This window comes from Pleurodeles waltl, chromosome 6 (assembly GCF_031143425.1).
Source record: "Pleurodeles waltl isolate 20211129_DDA chromosome 6, aPleWal1.hap1.20221129, whole genome shotgun sequence".
NCBI classification, from domain to species: Eukaryota; Metazoa; Chordata; class Amphibia; order Caudata; family Salamandridae; genus Pleurodeles; species Pleurodeles waltl.
In genome coordinates, this window is record NC_090445.1 from 1,154,725,276 (window position 1) to 1,154,744,464 (window position 19,189).

A 19,189-nucleotide genomic window follows, 5' to 3' on the forward strand; every position below is an offset into this window, starting at 1 on the left:
CTTTACTGTTGCTTCCTTGTATGCTCCTAATACTCAGCAGGAAGCCTTCCTGAGACAGGCTGTCTCCCCAATCCTACATTCGCCGGATGGCGCCATCTTGGTGGGGGGAGATTTTAACTTGGTGAGGGATAATGAGCTGGATCACTCCGGTCACCGTTATGGGCAGACGGGGCGTTGACAGTGGCAGGGCGTCAGTGGCTGTCTGAGTGCGGTCTGGAGGATGTGTGGAGGAAGGTGCACCCCATGCTTAGGGATTATTCCTTTTAATCAGCGGCGACCAAGGCTATGATTGAGCCTCGGGCCTTGTCGGACCATGCTCCTATTACTGTAGAGGTCACTATGGATGTGGGCCGGGTGGGCGCTTCGGGCTGGCGCTTTAGAGACTCGTTGCTTCAGAATGGGGCACGGTGGAGTCACTCCGGCGTGCAATCACGGACTACCTTAGTTTTAATGACAACGGGAACACTTGTTTGGAGACGCTCTGTGAGGCCTTAAAGGCGGTGGTGAGGGGGCAGGTGATGTCGCTATCCGCTAGAGATAATAAAGCAAGGAAAGAGAAGAGGGCAGAGCTGAAGCAAAGGGTGGCGGCACTGGAGCGCTCCTATATGTCCACTGGAGCACCCAGAATCTGGAGGGAGCTGGAGAAGGTGCAGCAACAATTGAAACGGCTAGATTGGGACAGGGCGGAGTATGCAATAGCGCGTCTTAAGCATAAATACTATATTGGGAGCAACAGGTGAGGGAAGCTTTTGGCGTACCAGTTGCGAGCGCAGTACACAGCGTCAACGATAAAGCTGGTCCGTTTCCCTTCCGGAACGGACGCGAGAACGAGTGATCGGATTGCAGAGACGTTTGCAGAGTTTTACCGGGGACTGTATACAGCGGATGATCGGAGCGATGTGGCTCTAGATACATTTCTGGACGGCATAGCAATCACCCCTCTTGGGGAGCGGGAGGCGTCTTTATTGGACCAGCCGGTAAGGGCGGAAGAGGTCATTTCGACGATCTCACGCCTAAAGGTGGGGAAGTCCCCCGGTCCCGATGGTTTTACAGCACTCTTTTACAAGACCTTCTGTGTGGAACTCGTGCCGCTTTTAGTGCGGCTCTGTAATTCCTTCCGGGCGTTGGGAGCCCTAACGCCCAGTATGCTCGATGCTACCATTGCAGTTATACATAAGCCAGGGAAGGACCCAGAGGAGTGCGCTTCATATAGACCGATTTCGCTCCTGAACATAGATGCTAAACAGTTTACAGGCATACTCGCCCATCGCCTTAATTTCTATATGCCGGGTCTTGCGGCTGCTTCATTTGCTAGATAAAACGGATCGTTCTCGTCGGGAGGCACTCTTCCTCTCTATTGACGTGGAGAAGGCGTTTGATAGGGTTCATTGGCCGTATCTTTTTAGAGTGTTTGAGCGATTTGGACTGGGCCCAGGCTTTATGACATGGATTCGTAGTATCTACCAGTTTCCGTCTCCGATGACCCCCATAGGTGCGAATCCTGACTTTGAACCGGGACTACATGTGGAGGGTTTGCGACGCTGGCATGAGGGAGGCTGTAAGAGGGTGGGGAGCATTTTTGATGAGCAAGGGGTGATTCCCTTCGATCAGATGAGAGAGATATATGGCTTGACAGAGGCGGATAGGATGATGTACTATCAGATCCGGCACCGGGCCCTGTTGCCGGCTAATATGGCATTAGTAGATAGGACATTAACACCGTTTGAGAAATGTCTCCTGATGAAGAAGGATGATAAACGAGTAATTTCAGAGCTTTACAGGCTTTTGCAGGGGGAGGGGCGCCCACCTAAATCTATGGGACAGTTGAGATGGGAGAAGGAGTTGGAAAGGGAGCTTTCTGATGAAGAGTTGGACAGTATCTTTTATAGAATACATCATACGGCCTATAATGCGACAGGGACGGAGAAAGCATACAAGGTGGCTTCCTACTGGTACTACACCCCAGCAAGGATACACACATGGGACCCCACTAGATCTAACCTCTGTTGGAGGGGTTGTGGGGGAGGGGTACACTTGTGCATCTATTGTGGCATTGCCCCAAGCTCCATAGATTTTGGAAGAGTATTATGGACGGTGTTGATACAGCGTTTGATACTACGATTCCTAGATTTCCATTGTATATCCTGCTGGGTCTGCCTAATCCCCTCACCTTTCCTCTGAGATCGCTGAAAGGGCGGCAGATGGCCTTGGCCCTTAATGCGGCGCTGCAGCTGATCCTAGCCTTGTGGGGCACAGACAGAGTACCGACATATGTGTCTTGGCTGCAGAAACTGTGGTTTATTCTGGCGATGGAGAAGCTTACTCTGGCCTCTCAGCAGTGGATGGGCGACCTGATCATCTTGTGAAGGCCGTTCCTTCAGATTTTATCCACAGAATTTACTGAGTTGACATGCCATGCTTACCTGCGAGTACTGGGGCTGGCCTGAACCCTTGGGTGGGTGCCTCTCTGGCTAGATCCTGCAGAGAATGGGGGCAATGCGGGGGCGGGGCAGGAGAACGGAGAGATGAAGGGACAGGGTCCTTCGGGGGAAGCACTGTTAGTGTTTTATTTGTTATTTATATGTTATGTATTACAATGGATGAGGTTCGCTTCGCAACGCAATAGACCTTTGCGCAGGGCCCAACTGTTCTTCGGGTGGCAAGGAAGAGAGCGATAGGGGGTCCCTTTTGATATGGCCATATAGGGGATGGTTTCATGGGGGCCGACTGAGAGCTTTTGAATAAGAGGTGCTGCATTGTGTTTATCATACTACGGTGTGTTGTACTTCTATGTTGATATGTTTAAATCAATAAACAGATTTGATCCATAAATTGGATGGCATTTTCAAATCCCTTAGTACGGCCCAAAATTTAGCTTGAGGGATTGTGTTTAAAGCTGCCCTTAAACAATGAACACTACGTACAAATGATCGTGGTCCATGGTAACTGCCGATAGTACTCATAGGGACATCAAACCATGCATGGAAGTGAGATAGCACATTTATTGTCTCCATCCAATCTTAGACTTGGGCCAGTACTTGCCTGGAAGAGATCTTTGAGTGTTATCAATCAGGCTAAATGTCCTGTAATTAGAAGGACTGTCCTTGTCCCCATTCTTATATATCTGGATAATCTCTGCTTCTCTCTAGGACTGGGGTATCGCAGCTCCCTAGCAATTGTAATGGCATTCAACAGAAACCTCCAGAAAACAGGCTCTGATTGATAGAGATAGCCTGGGATCCTTTCTAGTCCTGGAACTTTCCTAGCATTTTAAGTGCCTATAGCTAGTAGTGTCTCCTCCATAGTACAAGAGACTGGGGACTTATACTCTAATCAGAGCATTTGTGTGTATTCTATCCTCTCCTTCAATCTCTGTTGTAATTTGCAATGTATCAAGGTCTTCAAAATATCGTGTCCAAACCTGGATTGTCTATGAAAATGTTTATCCCTAGTTGTTCTGAAGGCTTCATTTGTGAGTGTATGCCAAAATGGCTTACTATTCTTCGATTTTGCAGTGGTAACCAAATCACACCATAGTGCTATCTCCCAGCTCTTTCTAGCTATGATGTGTGCTATCTTACAGTCTTTTCTGCCAGCGACTACCATTCTCAATAACCACTTTTGTTAGAAGCAACACATTTTTATTTACCTTGTCCACAGGAAATATTAACCAAAGTATTTCTTTTGGTTTATAGATTTGAGACACTTATATAAAAGTACTTTGTGGTATTTGATAGTTAGTGTAGAATGTAGAGGTAGAATGTAGAAGTGTAGAATGTAGAATGTAGGCGTAGTGGCAGTTAGGAGCGGGCAGTTGATGAGGCAGCATTGTTCTCCTTATACTATTTTACTTAATAAAGCATGTGGTATTCCTGTCACTCTCGGCCCCTTAATTTCACATTGGCAACCAGCGGCTGAATCCAAAGGAAGCCACTGCAGTGGACAACGACGCCTTACCTTTATTTGGGCTCTGTGTGAACAAGTTGCGGTGAAGTTACTATTCCTGGAATCCTGTTTCTGTGGTCCACACTGTCCACACTATGTGCTTAAGATCCTAGGTCCACACTATGCAGAGTTATGGAGTAACCTACACCCGCCTCAGGTTCTTTGCTTTCCGATGAGCTCGTAGTTCAGCTGTACTGATGTACCTCCTTGTTTGGTGGTGGCCACCTTGATTCGTCAAGCGTAAGGACGTATTTTGCCGCATGATGGTGGCCATCTTGAATTGCTATTCTGCATCTGCACATAGTAAGTTTGTAGTGCATGTAAAAGAATTGGCCACTTCAGCAAGGTCTGTAAGGGTTATTAAAAGAATATAAGCTATGTGTCAGGTTACGAGGATTGTGAAGAGGAAAAGTTAAAGGATGTCGTGTTGAGTGTTTTACGGGATAACTGTGGTATTTCTGATAAGCTGTTGAGCTTGCAACTGTGAGGTGGATGCCATGGTAGAGTCTTGCGCCTGGTTTACCATTATGTCTAAGGAAAAGTTTACAAAGTTATGGCCTAAAAGGAGCTTACTCCTGTCGGATGTGAATCCTGGCAGTTACACTAGACACAAAATACCCATTGTTGGTTATGCACATGTGCAGATTAGTTTTAGGCTTAACTATTGCAATGGCAAGCTGTATGTAGCTGAGAAGGGCCAATGTATTCTAGTATGGCCATATATTGTGGACCTTGGGATAAAACTCGACCCATCAGGAGATCCACCAGTGGATGTGGTACAAGAGATGCATGATGGTCATTTGGAATATGATGAGCTTAACAAGAAATTTCCTGGGGCATTTTCTAAATCTTTAGGTAAATTGAAAGAATTTAGGCACAAAAGTGTAGCACGTGAAAATAAATACCCTGTTAGACACAAAATGAGGAACGTACCAGTGAACTATAGAGCAAAACTGAAGGAAATGTTGAGGGATCTGTGTGCAAAAAATATTATAGAACCCAGTGAAAGTTCTGATTGGATGTCACCTGTGGTAACATCTGTGAAAAGTAATGGTGACTTAAGATTATGGTGGTCATTCTGCCCGCGTGTCGGGCGGCGGTAGCCGCCCGCCATGCGGTCACCGCCATTTGGCCGAGGCCATTCTGGCTTTCCCGCTGGGCCGGCGGGCGCCCGCTAAAGGAGCGCCCGCCGGCCCAGCGGGAAAGGCCCTGCAACATAGAAGCCGGCTCCGAATGGAACCGGCGGTGTTGCAGGGGTGCGACGGGTGCAGTTGCACCTGTCGCGATTTTCACTGTCTGCTAAGCAGACAGTGAAAATCATGCTGGGACCCTGTTAGGGGGCCCCTGCACTGCCCATGCCAGTGGCATGGGCAGTGCAGGGTCCCCCAGGGGCCCCACGACACCCGTTCCCGCCATCCTGTTCCTGGCGGCAAAAACCGCCAGAAACAGGGTGGCAGGAAAGGGGTCGGAATCTCCATGGCGGCGCTGCTTGCAGCGCCGCCATGGAGATTCAGCCCAGACAGGGGAAATCCGGCGGGAAACCGCCGGATCCCCTTTTCTGACCGCGGCTTTACTGCTGCGGTCAGAATGGGCAGGGAAGCACCGCCAGCCTGTTGGCGGTGCTTCCGTGGTCATCCACCCTGGCGGACCCCCTATGTGTTGATTTGAGGTCTGTTAATGAAGCAATTTGGATTGACAAGTTTCCTTCACCAAACTTGCAAGAACTGTTGTTGTCTATAAATCATGTCTCTGTTTTTTCGACCATAGACTTGTCTAGTGCATACCATCAAGTTGAACTAGATGGGAATTCTAAAGTACAAAAAAATGCCTTTTGGCTTAACCAGTACTTTGGCTGTCTTTCAAAGGGAAATGAATAAGATGCTTAGTAGGGTGGTGAATGCCCAGGTGTTCCAGGATGACATTTCAGTTTTCGGTAAGGACAGGTTGGAGCATGATAAAGTTTTAAGCAAAGTATTGCTCATTCTTCAAGAAAATGATTTGACAATTCAAAAGGAGAAGTGTAAATTTGGTCAAACTCAAGTGGAGTATTTGGGTCATATCATTTCTCAGGATGAAATTCGTCCTAAAACTACCCATGTGAGGCTATTGTGGAAGCTGCTGAACCTACCTCCAAACAGCAATTGTTGTAATTTTTTAGTCTTACTGGATTTTATGCACGATTCATCAAAAACTATGCAACAAAAGTAGGGAATTTGAGTAAGCTGCTTAAGAAAAATGTTCAATTTGAATTGGACAAAGAACAATCCGAGTGTTTTGCATCTATCAAGAATGATGTGGTTCAAGCTCCATGTTTGAAACCATTTAAAATGAACATTTATTGCATAATTTTAGTGGATGCAAGCAATTATAATACTGAACAGTTTTATCTCAAAGAGAAGGCAATGACAAGTGGATTGTAGCATATGCATCACAAACTTTAACGCAACCTGTGAGGAATTACTCGGAAGTACTTGAAAAGGAGTTATTAGCTGCCTCCTGGGATGTGCAAAGATTCAGAATGTATGTATGGGGAAGAAAGTTCAAGTTATGTACTGATCATAAGCCACTGCTTAGTATATTAAAACCAGTTGGTGGAATACATTTATCGGCCAGGCTTGCAAGAATTTCCTATAAATGACAAATTTATTTTTTTGAGGTGGAATATGTACCTGGAAGATGCAACACTATTGCTGATGGCTTTTCGTGGTTACCAATTGAAGATGTTGATGATGATTTTAAGGATGGAGAGTGTGGTGTAGCTTTTATTTGTGATTATGTATTGTTAGGTATGGGACAAGTGGAAGTGGAACAAGGAATGATAACTGAAGAGGAACGGGAGCAAGAGATGATGAAGGATGCGGAGATGCAAATGATAAAAAAATTATAACGAATGGTTGGCCTGGTGAACGCATGATGAGGGGTGAAGGTGCAGTAGTATGGAAAATAAAGGATGAATTAAGTGTATACAATGATGTGGTGTTAAGAGGAGACAGGATAATTCCACCTAATGGTGTAGGTGAGGCCATAGCAGGGAAGAGCCATGTTGGTCATAGTGGTATGTTGAGCAACAAAATGAAAGTGAAGGAGAATTTCTGGTGGACGGGTGTTGATATGATGGTTGACAGGATTGTGAGAAATTGAACAATTTGTGCTCGGAGTGATAAAAGTACAAAACCATATTCAGCACCATTAATAACGGTTGAGTTACCTGATACACCTTGGTGGAAACTGGCTATTGACTTTATGAGTCTGTTTTCTACCTTTCCAGTAAAGGAGTCGTATGCCATTGTTTAATTGATTATTTTTCTAAGTGGCCTGAAGTAAGAATGGTAAGCAAAATTACTAGTAATGTACTAGTAGAATTTTTAGAGGATGTATTTGCGAAAGAAGGTGTACCTGAAATCCTGGTGTCAGAAAATGATGTTCAATTAATATTGGAAAAAATGGCTAGATTTCTAAGGAAGAATGCTATAAAACATGCAAAGTAGCTTTGCATAATCCTTCTTCTAATGGAAAGGTTGAGTGGTTTAAAGGGTCATAAAGGAAACCCTACAACTAGCTCTCAAGTCAGGGATTTCTTGGAAAAAGTCTTTACAAAACATGCTTTTGTCATATAGCTAATTCTCACACAGTTACAGGAAAGATGCCTTTTGAGTTTTTGAGAGGAAAAAAACCATCTACGAACTTGGTACCGAGGTGGTTGATGGAAAGGAATTCTAAGAAGTTTGGTGTGTTGTTGATGGTGAATTGAGGGATAACGTGCAAAGTTATCAATTGCACTGTAGAATGTATCATGATAATGGTATGAGAAGAATGATGGTATTGAGAATTGGAAAGTATGTTCGGGTTAAGATACCAGGTTTCGTTGACAAGGGGAAACCACGTGTTCAGAACCATTGAGAATTCTTAAGGTTTTTAAAAATGCAGTGAGACTGGAGGATGGTAAGGTATGGAATGTACAGCGAATATCTTTATATAGGAAAGAGGATTGTGGTGTTAATGGGTGGAGCAGCTGGAAGGGTCGTAAAGAATGCAATGGTTACTTAATGGATGGTATGGACGGTATAAACATACATGGCTCAAGGGAGGATCCTTCCAATGATGGTGGTGGATGTACGTGAAAAATAAGTTTTACTGCGTAGTGAAAGAATGAGAAAAGCTCCATCTTATTTGGGTGATTAAGTGATGAGGTAGAGTGTTACACCTTTGTGCTCACAATGTATATTTATATTGTATTTTTATTTATGTTGAAGTATTTCCTTGTTGATTTTGGGGGAAGATCAGTATTACTGGACTGCCACTAAGCAATATATTCAGCCATTAACCATACAGGACGATTGCAATAAAGCGGGTGGGGAAGTATGTCCAACCATATATAGAATGATATGGGGTAGCACAGCCAATGCCTCCCTTTTGAGAATAGTTGAGCCAAGTTATTTCAAAAAAGTTAAATTTAAAATAATACGGTCTGCGTTTACGGTATGGTCTCATATTAAACGTAGAATTGGAATTGAGCGGCTCAGCTATTATACGCCTATACAAAATACGCTAATTCTTCCTGAAATTTTTAAGGACAAAGGCTGTGTTAAATGAGTACAAGGATGCATTCGGAAAGCAGGTGACTTTTTTTTTTAATAAAGAAAAAGCATTAGGGAAAAAAAGGAAAAGCACCAGTGATCCTTGTCATGTTTTCCCGTATCCTTCCTTTTATATTCTAGAACTCTATGTGCAGTGTATATCTCGTCAAACAAGGTTAGCGTTTCTTGACAGTAATAGTGAATCAGATGAATTGTAATTTATAAATATGACCAAATGGAGTGGTTACTTTTCAATATGTATTAAACACAGGAAATAAAAGCTGCACTCTTTCCCCCCAAAAAAGAAAAAGAGATCAGTGGATGACTTGTGCTAAGTCGGGCCCTTGAAAAGCAATTCAACTGTGCTTTTCGGCCCTTGAGACGAGCGGGGACATAACTGCTAAACACTGTTGTATGCTGAGAGAACTGCAGCGGTTGAACATCTGCATATGAGGTATATTGCTGTTGTTCTATTATTCTTAAGGTGGCAAGCTAGGACCCCAGGGTCTCTCTCTCCGTGAAGCCGGTCTACACTCAACCAGAGTTCTTTGTATAGTCTACTAACAAAATGTTTACTGTATATTTAAGTCTGGATCGGGGGATGTTGCCAACCTGTTCTGGAGTGGGATGTGGGAAGACCCTATGACGATCCAGTGACATATTGCCCATCTCTATTGGAATACTATGTGCTGAGGGATCGCTTGGGGAGCTAGGCTGCGACACCTTTCTTTCTCCATGCTGTTCTTTTGGTCCAAAAGGTGGGACAGATTATAAATTGATAACATGGATTGTACAGGGGCTCAATACTGAGGCAAAGAGGTATAACTTTCAGATCTACCTGATGCGAAGGGGAGTCCACATTGCCCTGCTCCAGGAAACTCACCTGACCGCAGTGGAAGGATCTGCCCTCCATAAACGATGGTGGGGACAACTTTATTACACTATTAATTCTGCATTTGCCAGAGGGGTACTTACATGGCTGAGACTGAGTGTATTTACCAGGACCAGGAAGGGAAAATGTATGGAGAGGGTAGAGATGTGACTCTCAATAACTTATATACACCCAACACCGACCATGGTCGATTTTTTGTCAGGATGTCCCTGGTACTGGCGCCACACGCACCCCACCCTATTTTCCTTGGCCGAGACTTGAAGGGCATATCTGACCCCCTACTAGATTGTTCACCCCCTCCCCCACTGAGAGGCTCCTCTGTGCTGTGCTTAGCAAATAGGGTCCGTATGTGGCAAACGCAGTGGAGATTGGTGGACATATGAGGTGGGTTCATCAGGACATCAGAGGCTACTCCTTTCACTCCTCATTGAATGGCTTACATGTGCGTTTAGATACCTTTCTGTGCGCATCATCAGTACACACGTTAGTGGCTCACTTTGAATATTTGTTTAGGACCATATCTAACCATAATGCATTGCTCCTGATATTGGTTTGGGTGCCCTCCTTATATGCTGTCCCGACTTGGTGCCGCAAAAGTGACAAGTTGGAGGATCCAGCTTTCCGTCACAAGATAGGGGAGGGAATCTGCCAATATTTCACCAGGAATACATGGCCGGATGAAATGTGGAACGGGACAAGTCAGGCTCTTGAGTTGTTCAAGAACTACTATAGTACCCTGTATGCCTGACGTGCCAATGCACCACCTGAGGCAATGATCTTGTACCTCGTGCAGCTACACATGCCCTCCCTCCCTTGAGATGCAGTGGAGGAATTGGGGGCAGATATAACTAGTGAACAGACTGTAGCCACTGTGGCCTGGGAAAAGTACTGAGTTCTGACAGGCTCCCAGGTTTTTTTTTCGCTGTGTAGAGTGACCTGTTAGTGGCCAGACCCATTGAGGTGTATAAGTTGGCGAGGGACACTCAGGCGCTGATGCAGACTACGAGAGAGGCATTAATCGATGTTAGACTTGGCATCCTTGGCGTGGTCTCCCCTAACTTTTTGCCTCTATTTCCCTGGTTGTTGATGTGTGCTGGACTCTGTTTTTGATGTTTCTGTTACTCTGGGCACTTCACCACTGCTATCCAGTGATAAAGTGCAAGTGCTCCAGTATAAAATGTGTATGTAATTGGCTTTCCGTGATTGGCATATTTGATTTACTGGTACGTCCCTAGCACAGTGAACTAGAGGTGCCCAGTGCCTGTAAATCAAATTCTACTAGTGGGCCTGCAGCACTGGCTGTGCCACCCACATTGTAGCCCTGCAAACATGGCTCAGACCTGCCACTGCAGTGTCTATGTGTGCAGGTTTTAACTGCCAATTCGACTAGGCAAGTGTACCCACTTGCCAGGCCTAAACCTTCCCTTTTCTTACATGTAAGACACCCCTAAGGTAGGCCATAGGTAGCCCCATGGGCAGGGTACAGTGTATGTTTAAGGTAGGACCTATACTAATGTGTCTTATATGTCCTGACAGTGATATAATGCCAAATTCGGTTTTCACTGTTGCAAGGCCTATGTTTCCCATAGGTTAACATGGGGGCTACCTTTAAATATGATTAAAGTTTAGATTCCCTTTGGGAGCAGATAGACATGTGGAGTTTGGGGTCTCTGAGCTCACAATTTAAAAATACAACTTTTAGTAAAGTTGGTTTTGAAATTGTGTGTTTGAAAATGCCACTTTTAGAGAGTGGGCATTTTCTTGCTTAAACCATTCTGTGACGCTGCCTGTTTGTGGATTCCCTGTCTGGGTCAGATTGACAGTTGGGCTGTTTGCACCTCTCTCTAGACAGTGACACAAAGGGAGCTGGGGTGTAGCCTGCATATCCTGATGAGCCATCTGTACCAGAAGGGAGGGGTGGAGTGGTCACTTACACCTGAAAGGGCTGTGCCTGCCCTCACACAATGCAGTCTCCAACCCCCTGGTGTGTGTCTAGGGCCTGGCCTGGGCAAGGCAGGATTTGACAAACCAGGGAGACTTTCCTTTGAAGTATGCCTACTTCAAAGGCCAAAATGGGTATAAGAAGAGCACCCAAAACCACAGACTTTAGATCACTTCTGGACATCAAGAGGAAACTCTGCCTGGAGAAGAGCTGAAGAGCTTAGGAGAAGTGCTGCCTTGCCTGTGACTGTGCTTTGTGGTGCTATCCTGCAGTTGCTGCTTCTGCCTGTGCAAGGGGACAAAGACTGGACATTGTTGTGCATTCCTGCTTGTGAAGAAATCTCCAAGGGCTTGTCCTGAGCTTGCCTCCTGTTGTTGAAGTCTCAGGGCTATCAAAGACTTCTCCTGCCAGCACCTGCACTCTATGCTGAGACTCCTTCCCTGCCAAGTGGTGCCCTATCCAGTTCCTGGGGCCTCGGAAGGTAAAGTTGGCAGACCAAGACTGAAAATCCATGCACAGACCGCTGTGCGGGGAAAATTTTGACGCACCTTCTGAGATACGGCTGAGACACGATGCGCCGCCGGCTTAGTGGCTGAAATCAACACTCCACCTGCATCGCGGCTTAAAGATCGACACACGGAGCTGGAGAAACGACGCACAACACCCACTGACGGAGGCTGATAACGGCGCAACCCACATAGCGTGGTTTTGCTGATACAGTGCAGCATGATTTTAAACGCAAACCTTGCTGGGCATGGAAAAACAACACAAAGCCTGTCCGGTCCCAGTTGCTTGCCCAGATCGAAGCATCACTCTCCTGCAGAGAGGAAAAACGATGCATGCCGACCCGACCAGAGCAGAACGATGGACGTTCTAACTTGAGGGTGAGAAATTGACGCATCGCTTGCCTTTTCCGATGCACACTCGCCCGTGTGTTATTTTGATGTTACCCAGGTACTTTTCAATGCTTATAGTGTTTTCACTGTTTTTTCAAGGATTTAAGACTCTTTCGCTTTTAAAATCAATAACTTGACTTGTGTATGTTGGATTTTTGTCGTTTTGGTCTTGTTTTGTTTAGATAAATATTTCCTATTATTCTAAACCTGTGTTGTGTCATTTTGTAATGTTTTCACTGAGTTACTGTGTGTGTTGGTACAAATACTTTACACTTAAACTCTGAAGTTGAGCCTGCCTGCTCGTGCCAAGCTACCAAGGGAGTGAGCGGGGGTTAACTAAGGGTGATTCTCCTTTACTATGACTAGAGTGAGGGTCCTTGCTTGACAGGGGGTAACCTGACTGCCAACCAAAGACCCCATTTATAACAATCGGCTTGATGTCACGGCATAAGACCCCTGTCAATGTTAGATATTGACTACATAATTTTAGACAGAATACTGGCCAAACGACTCTTGCCCTAGAAGCAGCACAGTCTCCGCGTTAATCAAACAGGTTTTATCCAGGAGGATAATATGACCTTAAATTTTCAAAGAGTTTCAGCACCGCACAGTTGAAACCAAATCAGTGATAATGTCCGTTGACATAGAGAAAGCTTCTGACAGCTTGGACTGGGAACATCTATATGCTGTGATGGGTAAGGTAGATTTGGGCAAGAGCTTCTTTGATTGGATTAGGCTGTTGTATGCTTCCCCTATGGTGAGAGTTGACTGAGTGATTTGTGACACTTATTGTGTGGAGCGAAGCACAAGACAGGGGTGCCCTCTGTCACCCCTGCTCTTTGCCATCATGGTGAAATCACTGGCGCGCAGGGCTCGTCAGGGAATGCACTACACTGGTCTCATTCCACTCGGAAAGATACACTATATAGCATTGTAAGTGGATGACATGCTACTTTTTGTTAATGAGCGGTGAGCGGACATTCCTGGGGCCTCCCAGGTCCTGGATGACTTTGAACTCTATCCAGGCTGTGTGTATATTGGCAGAAGATCTGCTTCTTCCCATTATGACCCTGGGAGAGTATATAATGGACCCAGAGGGACCTAGGTTGGAACAGATCTTATTTTGCTACATAGAAGTTCCACTCTGTAGAAACAAACACCATATACTTGAGGGTAATGTTGGGAGAGCAATTGCAGCACTCCAATCTGGTGTGGGATTCTAGAACACACTCCCCCTTTCAGTGATGGGTAGAAATGTTGTGGCCAAAAAAGTGGCATTAACCAGGCTGTTATATTTCTTTGCTAACCTACCCATAATCATACCCAGAAGTAAATGTAGGGACCTGAACTCACTGTTGGTGGATCTGATTTGTAATGAGGGCAGGTGAAGAGTGGCATTGGTGAAACTTCAATGCCCTAAACGCGATGGAGGACCTGCAGCCCCTGAATTTTGCAGTCCTGTAGTTTCCAGGGTCTTGAAATGGTTCACTGAAAAGTTCTTTAACTTCCACAACTGAGGCAGTTTTAGAACCTGTGACGCAATCTTGAGCAATGACTTTCAGTGGATAGAGGGACGGGGGTTAGGGAGTTAGATGAGATCACCATGCAATTAACATTTTAATTTGCTGGTAAAGGAGCAGGAGTCTTGAGGGACAAAGCATGCAGCACCAATTCGCTTTGGGTGGCATCATTTTCATCCACGCCACCTTCAGAGCTACATTTATGATTCTGACCACTACATACTAGAAGTATGCAGTATGAAAAGGCCATGTGAAGGTTTGCTTACAAATTTTAGTTTTTTAGCCAAGGGCCTCAGAAAGGCCAGGGTCATTTGAACCCCATTTTCTATATTCTTTCACACATTCTTGTATTGTGCCTTCTAACCACCTTCCATTCCAATCCTAGTGATCATTAGTCATGCTGTGGTACAGCCAAGTGGTCCTCATTCAGGCTTCACCCCTTCTCCTTTTTCTTTACTCCTAAGACCTCTTCAGTGCTTGTGCTGACCCTAGTGCTCTGGAGAGCTAACACCTGTTTCTGCAGCTCAAATGAGGCATCTCTCATAGCAGACCTCAGGATCTTGTGCCCGGATTCTCCAGAGAGAGCAGGAAGCATGAAAGTCATCTACAGGCCACCGAAGCTGTGACCTCTGGCTTGCCCCTTGTGACCCCAGACACGGCCTTTGCAACCCTTGGCCTCAGAGGTGACAAAACAGTCCCAGGCACACATACAAGGGCAGCCTCACTTTCTGTGTTTTTTGTCAAGTCTTTATTACACTAATAGTGAATAACAAGTTATTATTCACAATTTTTTAAATAAAGAATGAATTACAATTTGCTGGAATATGACCATCCCGGGCAGCTAAGGTAAGTAAAAAATGATTTAAAATACATGTTGTGTACGTCCTTGTGAGTGAGAGTGTGCTTATGTGAGAACGAATGTTTGTATGTGTACATATGTGTGAATGCATAAGCATGTGTGTGTGAGTGAGAGTAAAAGCTAAATGGCGTATGAAGTCACCTCCGCTACACCTGGCATTTTACTGAATTAATGTTCATGGCAGGACATTACGTTAATTTATGCTCCTTCTTCATTTAATGGTGCCTCTGTTGCATTGTCAGGGGGTCCCATATAGAGAATGTTGTCTGAAATGATCTTTGAAGCAAGGATCGAAGCCAATGGCGGCTGGTGACATTTGAAAGCGGTGGGGCATAAAAGTCTGGGTACAACTTTTATGTAGCCAGTGAAGCGCGCAAGCTCAATGGACAAACCTGGGGTTCAGTGTGGGTCCTCCTCACAAGCAAAAAAAATTAAAACAGATTGACAAATGGTGCATTTGAAAGGCATTACATTTAGTGAGAAAGCAAGTTTTATAAAGCAGTGGGAACGCATAGCCTTGAAATACTATACACAATAAAAACTGCCCCATATCTTACTACATTAATATGTTCACCCTTTTACTTTAATGTGTGAATTGTACACTGCAACAACTTCAGCCCTTTTAAAGCTTTAAAGTGAGTGCTTACTGAGTGTCTTGCACTGCATGTGGCAGCAACTTTGGAAGAAAATGCTCTAGCCAGGCATTAGGAACATCCACAGCTTCTGGCTGCAATCAGTCATACAGAAACATGTGTAGACAGGTCTTTAAGTGGGATGGAAAAAGTGGGGGCTCTATAAAAGGGAACATGCAAAAGAAATTTCTTAGATTTCTCTAGTGTGCCATTTGGCTTGTATCTCGATTTCTCTCTGAGATGTTATTGCATCCAGAAATATAACACAACTGACATACTCCTAAAACTTATCAGAGTTGTTGACTTTGTCAGTGGTTGTTAGTGCTTTAAGATAAATGAGTAACAACGATTAGTTATAAATATTTAACATTGGAAATGTTTCAATTCTGAAACTGTGAGACTGTGAATTAAATATTGAGGCCCGTGTAAGGAGTAGGGCCTTCAGTTATGTGTGCTGTATGTTAGATATGTTTGCCCTTTCTCTTCACATTTCATCCATCTGCACATTTTCAACCTCCTCTCTCCTCTTTAGCACCCTCTTTTCACACTCGCCTGAATGCACTTCCTTGCATCTCCCTCATTTTACCACCCCACTCATACGCTTCACTCATTCAGATTTAAGCACTTTATTTTCTTTTTCTTTTGCCTTCTACATATTTTGACCTCTGAGTACCCCCTTTACACACATTTACACTGGATTTCAACTGCAACTGGAATATTTGACCATTGTTCTGTGTGCTTTGCAGAGATGCCGACACACTAACAGGCACTTTGCTTTGGATTCAGCCTCAGCACCAGTGCTCTCAATCAAAGCCTCTCATAAACACCTGGCACGAGTCAAATTCATGATGAAACAACTAACTCTTGGTGAATGCAACATTAGGTAAGACGTGAAATAAGAAAGGAACTAAATCACTTTTTAACATTTATGGTTTGCAAATCAATCCATGTTTTGGCATTAATGCTAAGGGAATGACGATCGGGCCAGTTTTAACGCCATCCAGCAGATAACTGCCCTTACTGTAAGAACATATTTCTCCCTTTGCACTTGACTTTGACATTTGGATCAATTTCACAAGGGATCAAGTACCCCAATTGTCTTTTGGATCAATTTTGTGAGGGAACAAATACAGCAGCTCCACTTCTAAAGGAGCCAGTACAATAAAAGTAACTCAAGATTAGCATTATAACACTAACCATTACCGAAGCCAAGGCACTAAGGGCCAGATGTACCATCACGGCCCATTGCGATTCGGTAATAGCGATTTTTAAGAAATCGCTATTACGGACTCGCAAAGGGCCATGTATCACATTTGCGAATCGTTAATAACGATTTCTTAAAAATCGCAAATGCTATTACTGGAACGCAAATTGCGATACCGGCCCCATTCGTTTTGCATTTCCAAAATTGCGATTTCTGAACCAAAAATCGCAATTTTGGAAATGCAAAAGGCCAGGGTGCTGGGGGCCTAAGGCCCCATCTCCTGCACCCCAATTTTTTTTTTTAACATGTAAGGTACACACATGCCAAAAGGGCATGTGTGCTTAACATGTTCAATTTTAAAATGCAGTATTACTGCATTTTTAAATTTTGCACCAGGTTACCACCTGGTTGCAGATCATGGTATTTTGCATGTGCAAAATACCATTCTGCGAAAAATCGCAATTTGCGATTTTTTGCAGCATTGCCTTGCGACCTGGATTTTGCGAATCGCAAATTGCGATTTGCAAAATCCAGGTCGCAACGCTAAAAATCGCAATTTTTGCAATTTCTACTTTGTGGTCTGCGAATGCCTTTCATGCATTGCAGACCACTATTTTGCACTCGCAAATGGCCGATTTTACCGTTTGCGAGTGCAAAATATTTTCATATATCTGGCCCTTTATCACACCTGCTTGCATCCACTTCTACTGGTGATGAGTGGAAAGAGGGTGGGATCAATGCCTGTGAATGACAGATTGTGAGGACTCCGACACCCAAAACCATGATGCTAAAAGCTTCACTGACCTATAGTGGCTCCTGCCATAAACTACAATGGAAATGAAGGGCTTTAGAGCAGTCAGCCTAAGTCATGCTTCACAGTATAGAAAGCTGTTTTACTGCCTGGCTACCGTCTCCTGCTTCAAGGCAGGCAGGCCATGCAGCCTGGGACAGACAGCCCAGTTTTAAATGCATTGATTTGTTTAGAGTTAAGATTGCATCTCTGAACAAATCCATCTATTTATTATTTTTTGCTATAGATGTGTGTCAGGAAGTTCAGAGTGATGCAGCCCCTCAGCCCTAAAGGAGAAACTGTCCCTGATCTGAGATGGTGCTTCTGAGTGCAACATGTTGCTGACATCACCACTCCCCAAGTGTGGCAGGGGAACATATGGCATGATTTAAGAAAGGTACAGTTAAATAGTGTGTTATTCTGAACTAGGATCTGTCAAAGGACAGTGGTGGAGCCAGAACAACAGACCACAAGTGGCTTGCTAGTACATGACACACTCTGCGTTTGCCATCTCCAAAGGCAGTAGCCAGGTGGGTGGAGAGAATTTGGAATGCATGGTTGAGAAAACAATGCTTTGTACATATTCTAGAAACCTAGCAGATCTTATTCTCTTCTCAGTATTCTATCCTAGGAAAGTAAGTCACTCAGCGAAGGAGAGCTTTTTTAATCATGTATGTAGTATACCTCGAATGAATGTTATTACAGTGCTCTAATTGTGGACTGGGCCTTCTCCGCAGAGTCACCCCCAGACTATTTACCTTCACCCCTCCTCTGTTACTGAGTTTGTTTTTGTTGGCCTTAGGATTCTGTGCACTTTACCACTGCTAACCAGTGCTTAAGTGCTAGTGCTCTCACATTTAATCCAGGTAAAATTGACTTACACCCAAATGGCACCTTTAATTTACTTATAAGTCCCTTGTAAAGTGCTATTCCATATACCCAGGGCTCGTAAATTTAATACTAATAGTGGGCAGGCGGCACCTAGTGTGCCACCCACTGTTGCAGCCTGCATGCAGTGTTAAACTGTCAATTTAACTTGGTAAAATAATCCCATTGCCAAGCCTAACCACTCATTTGTTTTACAGATCACTCACCCCTCAACTAAGCCCTAGCCAGCCCATAAGGCAAGGTGCATTGTAATTAAAAAATTAGACATATACTTGTAAGTTTTGCATGTCCTGGTAGTGGAAAACTCACAAATTCTTTTTTTCACTACTGTGAGGCATACTTTTCCAATGGGATAACATTGGGGTACCTTATCACATTTAATAAGTGATAACTGTTGTTTGGAAACAAGTTGAAATGTCATGTTTAGTCTCTAGTAGATTGTAATTGAAAATTATTCTTAATGGTAAAGTCAGATTTTAGGGCACAGTTCTCAAAATGTCACTTTTTAAAAAGTGCTATTTTCCTGTCTTAACCATTTGGTGCCTGCAGCCTGCTTCCAGGATTACGTGACTAGGTGTAGTTGAAAGCTGGTCTTAGTGTATTTCTCCCAGAAAGCCACACAATAGAGAGACTTTGTTTTGGCAGGATGGGCCATCCAAGGCAGAATGGGAGAGGTGGAGGTGTGCACAGCTCTACATGCACTTCAAAGACATTGCCTCAGCTCATGCACAAAGGACTTCACACTAGCCTATTGTGCCTGCAGACAGACTGGGACCAGGGCAAGGAGGCAAGAAAATCCTAACACTTCTGTGAGGGGCAAAACTCCAGAAGTTTTCTTCCACTTCAAAGGGGGCGACAGGTATAAAAATAGGGTTCTGCGGCCCACTCTTCAGTTCACTTCTGAACCTGCAGAAGGACTCTCAGAGGACTGCCCTGCTGTCTGTGGCCTGCTCTGTACTTCAAAGCAATGCCCTGCTGCACCAAGAGGACTGCCCTGCTACCTAGAGCCTACTCTGTGGCCTCAGAGGGGGACTGCCCTGCTAC